Here is an 8,177-nt window from a genome sequence, read left to right on the forward strand (position 1 = left end):
ACGCGGTAGAGGATAACGATTCTTCACGGTTACTTTGTTGAGTTCGCGATAGTCGATACACATTCTGAAGGTACCATCCTTCTTCTTCACAAATAACACTGGAGCTCCCCAAGGCGATGAGCTAGGACGAATAAAACCCTTATCCAAGAGTTCTTGTAGTTGCGTGGAGAGTTCCTCCAACTCTGATGGCGCTAAACGATAAGGTGCACGGGCTACAGGCGCGGCTCCAGGAGCTAGATCAATCTGAAACTCGACTTGGCGATGGGGCGGAAGACCAGGTAATTCCTCAGGGAATACCTCAGGATAGTCGCGTACAACCGGAAAATCCTCTAGCTTCTTCTCCTTCTCTGTGGTATCAGTAACTAAAGCCAAAATCGCAGTGTGGCCCTTTCGTAAGCATTTCTGGGCTTTAAGAAGAGAGATAATGTTCTCAACAGCACTTCTCTTGTCGCCTCGAATCATGAGAGGTTCACCACCTAAACCAGGAATACGAACGATCTTCTCGTTACAAAGAATCTCTGCTCGGTGTTGGGATAACCAATCCATCCCAATGACAACGTCGAAACTACCCAAGACAATAGGTATAAGATCAATAGAGAAGGTCTGGTTAGCGAGAATAAGCTGGCAACCCTTGACTACGTGTGAGGCCTCCAAACTCTTACCATTAGCTAGCTCGACAGTGTGCTTGTCGCTCAGGGGTGTAGGAATACGCTTAAGCATCTTACTAACTTCTAGTGACACATAGCTAGTATCGGCACCCGAATCAAATAAGACTGTAACATAAAAGTCGTCGAGAAGGAACTTACCCGTCACCACGTTGGGATCATTCCTTGCTTCACCTTGACCAATCACGAACACTCGTCCCCTAGCACCATTGTTGTTCCCATTGTTACCATTCCCCTGATTGTTGTTGTTGTTCTGGTTCAGTTGGGGACAATCCTTCTTGAAGTGGCCTTCAGCTCCACACTGAAAGCACCCTTTGTTGTTACCCTGCTGCTGTCGCTGGTTCTGCTGAGGTTGCTGACGATTCTGGTTGACGGGATATGCGCTCCTGCAATCCTTCGCAACATGACCAGGCTTGTTGCACCGATGACAGTTGCCCCTGGTGCATGGCCCACTGTGGTGTAGGCTACAACGATTGCACTTGGGGTGATTCCCCTTGTATCCACCATGACTTTGACCACCAGACGACTGCTGACTGGGGCTCTTGTGATCGTCCGTCTTTCTCTGCTGAGACTGAGTTTGCACTGAAGTTGAACCCCTGCTTGAAGTTCCATCCCATTTCCGTTTATCTCCACTAGAAGTACCAGAAGTAGTTGCAGCACCTATACGCTTCGGTAACTTGTTCTGCTCCACCGCTTGGTCAGTGAGACGGTGAGCCAACTGTACAACCTGCTGGATAGTAGTCAACCTCGCTGAAGTCACATGACTTTGGATCTCTGGCACCAAGCCCTTGAGATAGAGTTCAATTCGCTTGTAGGGAGGATCCACCATAGTAGGACACAACAAAGCAAGCTCATGCGATCTCTTAGTGTATGCCTCAATTTCTGACCCCGACATCTTAAGATTGTAGAACTCATCTTCCAGTTTGTGAATGTCGTCACGACTGCAGTATTCCTCCCTGATCATTTCCTTGAAAGTTTCCCATGGGGTGGCGTTGGCAGCAACCAACCCTAACATCTGCACCTGAGCATTCCACCACGTGAGAGCCAAACCCTCGAGAGTACCAGTAGCATACTTCACTCTGCGCGCTTCAGGGCATTCGCACATTTCGAACACAGACTCCAGTTTCTCAAACCAATGTAGGAGACCTACTGCTCCTTCAGTGCCGCTAAAAGTTGTGGGTCGACAGTCCATAAAGGTCTTAAAAGTGCACACCGGTGCCTGACCTAAGGTAGGTGAAAGAAAAGACAGAGTTTAACACAAAGGTTGGTTCACGAGAGTAGGATCCAAACGATCCTAGAACAATTTCGGACTGCAGGATATACCTCCTGCGTGTGCAGCTGCGAGCGCTGCGGCAACTCGTTCGTTGATCAAAGCCGTCAACTGGGCTTGTGTCATGTTAACGCGTCCAGACATGGTTCTTCATAACAAGGGTAATACGTATGAGAGAGGTTCGCAAAAGCACGATAGTAGGACAGAGTAAGAACGCACGTGTTCAAACAACAGTAGTTATACTAATCAAGCATACCATGAGCAGTGTACTACGCAACTAACAAGTAGGCAATATACATACATCATATTACCTAGAACGTCGAGCCTTGCATGAGGAGCGAAGTGTCGTTGTGGACCGTTGAGCACTAAACCGGTTATAGTCTGGTTTTAACAAAAACGTTTCTCCTTTATTAAAACCAAGTTCACTATAACCAATGGCTCTGATACCAATCTGTCACACCCCCAAAATCCCACCTGCGGAGTACTACCGCTTGGAGGCGTGACTGACCAGGATCCAGCCACCAATCATACTGAACAAGCATATAAATAATTATAAAAGTTTAACCATTCACGATTGGTGTTCCAAAACAAATAAGTTTAAGTTGCAGGCGGAAGCATAAGTTTAAAGTTATAACATAAGTTCCAAAAGTTTCAAGTTTAACATAGTCTTGTAGCAATCCCTGTCCCACAACGATCTTCCTCCATGCAAGCTCCCACTGAGTACCTATGGTCCTGCAAAGCATGTAGTAACGAGTCAACAACTAGTTGAGTGAGTTCACGGGTGGGCGTTCGTTTTAGTTGTTTCGAAAACAGTTTACTTTATCAGGCATCCTGCCGTGGGGGTTACCCCATAGTTTAAAAAGACGTGACCAGTTCATTCCCAGTTACTCCGGCACTCCGGCCGTGGGGGCTACCCCATGTAGTTATCAGGCATTTCGGCCGTGGGGGCTACCCCATGTACATCATCTGGCTCTCCAGCCGTGGGGGCTACCCCATGTGTATACTAGACTCGTTACCGTATCGATTGCTGACTGTAGTCATGTTTATGTGCCCTGAAAACATCAATGTCTATCATCATTGACGTGCCCCAGATCCATTAGTTCACGCCCGTCCTCTGCGGCACGGTGTGAGGCTTGTCAGACCTAAATAGCGCTATCTAACTAATGACCCGCTCGCCATTGGCCCGGCGATTAGTCGATACAAAAAGGAGGGACTTCGTGATAGAGTTTTAGTCTAGTACGTTTATCCGTCCATCCGGACGAGGAATCACATTCCTGAACCACTGACGTCCTACCCAAGGTAGACGAGGAACCACGTTCCTTAACCCCGTTCCCAACCCAGGGAATCCCATGCTTTGTAAAGGGTGTGAACTCACCTTGGTTTGCTCGGCAGTCAAACACAGAAAGTCAATCAAGTCGCAAGTAGTCAATAACGTCCTATCACGGTTATCACGTATAATCAGAGTCGAACCAAGTAGTGCACAAATGTTCAGTACGTTTGGCAATCACGTATAATCAGTAACAGTTAATAGTCAATAGAAGCACATACGGTTCACAAGTTCAGCCCAACTACTTAGGCCCAAACACGTAAAAGCAGTTAACACAGAAGCCCATCAGTCTGGCCCATTAACTAAGGCCCAAAAGTGTGGTCTCGAGTCGCAACCGGACTCGCAAGCATGGTCTCGAGTCATGCTGTGTGTTGATCATGGATGGTTGCGAGTCGCAACTGGTGTCGCAACCATGGTTTCGATTCATCATGCTGAGGTCTCGAGTCGCAACGGGACTCGTAACCTGTGGTTTCGGCTTGTCCTGTTATGGTTGCGAGTCGCAACCGCGTGGTCTCGAGTCATCACGCTGTGGTTGCGAGTCGCAACGGGTGATTGCGAGTCGGTAAGCTGTCATTTTCAAGTTCACGTGTTGATGCAGATGTAGTCAGATTAGTGGTACAATATAATCAGGCCCAAATCCGGAAATAACCAATAGAATTCCACTAACATATTTCCTAATCAGGTTATTAGTCAAAGATGGATCAAAATCACAAGGGTTTTCAATCTTCAACTATCATTCAAAGTGTTCTTCATACATTCAAAGCATATATTCAAGTTCTTCATAACATAAACAACACTTATTCACCCAAAATCATGAACAACCATCAAGATACAATTTTCTAGCATGCATCCTACTTGACAACCATATTTATTAGCCGATTTGTTTAGTTTAAACACCCACTTTTCGGATCAAGTGCAACCAATTTCATCATTCACCTTTTAACATATAATGAACCCATTTTTAACATCAAGCACTTATGCATAGTTCAACACATAACAAGAACATTCATGAACCGATTTCTTTTCAAATATCATGCATAACTCAACCACCATATTATCACATAATCTTATCATACATTTATTCAAGCACAAACACATCATGAACATATTTAACACTAGGCATTCAACAATAACCAACAAGAAATACTAACCGGTTGGTGAGGTGTGTGTGTGTGCCGATCCAAAGTCCAAATCCGAGAGTTTCTTGTGCCAACCGAGTGGATCCGAGAGTCTTGGAAATGTGTTTGTGTGCTAGAGTTCTAGTGGGAGAGAAGATAGAAGTGTGTGTGTGTTCTAATGTTCAACAAAGTGGTAACAAGTAACTAGGGGTGGTGTATTTATAGCCAAGTTCCAAGTGTTGCACCCTTATGGGTTTCGAGTGGGGGTTCACGGCCCAATGGCCCAACCGGCCACAAGGTTCTCGGCCCAAAGGCCTATTCGGTCACTATTCACTCGAGACCTCTTGGTCTCGAGTCGGGTCCGTTGTTTCGTGTCGGGTTCTCGGTTCACATATAACACGTACACACATATATATATATACAATACACGCGTAACAAAGCACTTATCACATAAAAAGATTCACGTTATCATTTTAACTAGTCACATAACGTACAAGTAAGTTACAACGAAAGGTTCTAAATTTCGAGTTGTCACATCATCCCCAAGTTGAAAGAAATTTCGTCCCGAAATTTGATGGCACTCACTGAGGAAGCTAGTCAAGTTGCAAGGTTTTCCCGGTTTTCCTGGGGTGTCACAAAGCTTTCGGCAGAAAGGTGTGTTCAGACCATACCTTTTCACCAAAACCAATTTGACCAATAAAATATACTAAAAATGGAAGATCTTATCCAGAAACCGGTCACCGGAGTAAGCCGGAATTTGGCCGGAAATCACCAAGTTTCTTAAAAACAAGTTTTTAAGTTACCCAACCCGTCCTTTAACACACCCGGTTAGTTTAGAACACGTTTTTTTAAGTCTAGAAATGCGAGAAAATCACTAAAAGCGAGTGCTAAACCATGTGAGTGTTTGTCCAAACACTCCAAAGTCTTGCATAAACTCGGTTTTTAACAAGGAAAAGAGCCACAGCTCTGATACCACTTGTAGGTCCCTCGGAGGATGAGGTTAAACCTTATCCTTGTTATGCTTAACACACTAGCAAGTGTGGAATCCAAGCTAGAGTGCAAACCGAGATGAAACAAGCACAAACACGACACACAATATTCACCGATTAACACCACTTGTATTAATACGAATGAAAGGTTCGGTTACAAAGCTATGTTTACAAATGTGTTTTGCAAACCCTCTAAAACAGTGTGTAAGTGTTCTGTGTCCCTCTTTCTGTCTATTTCTTTCTCTAAAAGAAGTGAACACATTACACGGGTATATATACCCAACACAGATCGTCTGGTCGAAGGATCAGATAGACTCATCGAAAGATCATCTATCGATCTGAAACCTGTCGAAGGATCCACATATACCTCGAAGGATGCTCTATCGAGGTCCATCAACATCCATCGAAGGTTTATCTTTCGAGCTCATCGAAGGATCTAAACTATCCTTCGATGACTCATCCTTCGACACAAACATGTGACAATCAGGTTCTAACTGTTTGGCCAAGTCAAACCAGGTATGATATAAGACGATGTCTTTTGTTAGTCTTGTAAGTTTGACCAAGTCAACCATCCTCCTGGTTTGACTTGGCCAAACAGTTAGAACCTGATTGTCACATGTTTGTGTCGAAGGATGAGTCATCGAAGGATAGTTTAGATCCTTCGATGAGCTCGAAAGATAAACCTTCGATGGATGTTGATGGACCTCGATAGACCATCCTTCGAGGTATATGTGGATCCTTCGACAGGTTTCAGATCGATAGATGATCTTTCGATGAGTCTATCTGATCCTTCGACCAGACGATCTGTGTTGGGTATATATACCCGTGTAATGTGTTCACTTCTTTTAGAGAAAGAAATAGACAGAAAGAGGGACACAGAACACTCACACACTGTTTTAGAGGGTTTGCAAAACACATTTGTAAACATAGCTTTGTAACCGAACCTTTCATTCGTATTAATACAAGTGGTGTTAATCGGTGAATATTGTGTGTCGTGTTTGTGCTTGTTTCATCTCGGTTTGCACTCTAGCTTGGATTCCGCACTTGCTAGTGTGTTAAGCATAACAAGGATAAGGTTTAACCTCATCCTCCGAGGGACCTACAAGTGGTATCAGAGCCGTGGCTCTTTTCCTTGTTAAAAACCGAGTTTATGCAAGACTTTGGAGTGTTTGGACAAACACTCACATGGTTTAGCACTCGTTTTTAGTGATTTTCTCGCATTTCTAGACTTAAAAAAACGTGTTCTAAACTAACCGGGTGTGTTAAAGGACGGGTTGGGTAACTTAAAAACTTGTTTTTAAGAAACTTGGTGATTTCCGGCCAAATTCCGGCTTACTCCGGTGACCGGTTTCTGGATAAGATCCTTCCATTTTTAGTATATTTTATTGGTCAAATTGGTTTTGGTGAAAAGGTATGGTCTGAACATACCTTTCTGCCGAAAGCTTTCTACCAACCCATCACCTTTTCACCAACCTGTCACCTTTCTGTCAGCTGTGTCAGTAGAGATCGAAGGATATCCTTCGAAGTCGAAAGATCATCTTTCGATCAAAGGAAGTTCGATAGATAATCATCATTCGAACATCCTTCGAAGTCTGAAACTTATCCTTCGATCCAGGGAATCTTTTCGAAGGATATATATTCGAAAGATAAGGATCTTTCAATTGGAGAATCTTTCGAAATCATTGTTCGAAATTCAACAGTGATCTTTCGAACACTGTTGATCCTTCGAACAAGTATTGATCCTTCGATCTTAGTCTGTTTAGGTTTAACAAGTTTGTGTTTTTCAGGACTTTCGATCAGGGATTCTTCGGCTGGTTGTTATCTTTCGAGATATTAACATAGAATTCATTTTTCTTATCAATCATGAACCCAAGTTGGTGGGGAACTCCGGCTCCAGATAGTGGAAAATACTAAATACAGGTTCAACTCCCTCATGGTAGGGTACACCGGCTCCAGATAGTGGAAAGTACACAAATACAAGTCTATCTCCCTCATGGGCCGAATCTCCGGTGTCGACATCTTCGCAAGCAAATGCCATATCGACAAGTCAATGGGCATTAGTATCAAATCAAACTCCGAGCATTCAAAGTATCTTATTGAGCGAAAGCGAAACCGGAAGTTTGAATCGACCTCCAAAGTTGATGCACTTAACGAATACCCGGGATGGGTTGATAGATTCTACACTTACGTGCTAGGGCAAAATACAGAATTGTGGTTACGTTTCACCACAGATTTCGATCAAACAATAGAGGTTGTCGCTTCATCTGCCGGCACGTTTGCCGATCTTCCTGAAGATCAAAAGAAGACGTATGATCTGGAAAAGAAAGCATACGCCATTCTCACTCAGGCGTTAAGCAAGGATATTTACCATCAGTTTGTCAGTTTCAAGACAACAAAGAAACTGTGGGATGCGTTGAAGACCAGAGGGGTAGGTAATGAAGCAACACGTCAACTTCGACACGATCTACTCAAGAAAGAATTCGACGGTTTCACGTGTATGGATAAGGAGTCTTTGGGAGATATGACAAGCCGGTTTTATCACTTGCTTACAGAGTTGAACAATTATGGAGTAGTGACAACTACAGCAGAGGTGGTGAAGAAGTTTGCTGATGCATTGCCTCCCCAATGGAATAGTTTCTTGGAAATCTTGAAGTATAACGGAGTTTTGAGGACTACATACATCAACGACTTCGTGCAGCTTTTAGAAAACAAGGATCAGGATGAATCCTTAAAGGCAAAAAGAGTTCCAGTGCCACAAAATCCAGAGATGTATTATGGAACTTCCAGTTCTTCGTCTTCAAGAACCGG

Source organism: Helianthus annuus, chromosome 5 (genome assembly GCF_002127325.2).
Source record: "Helianthus annuus cultivar XRQ/B chromosome 5, HanXRQr2.0-SUNRISE, whole genome shotgun sequence".
NCBI lineage: Eukaryota > Viridiplantae > Streptophyta > Magnoliopsida > Asterales > Asteraceae > Helianthus > Helianthus annuus.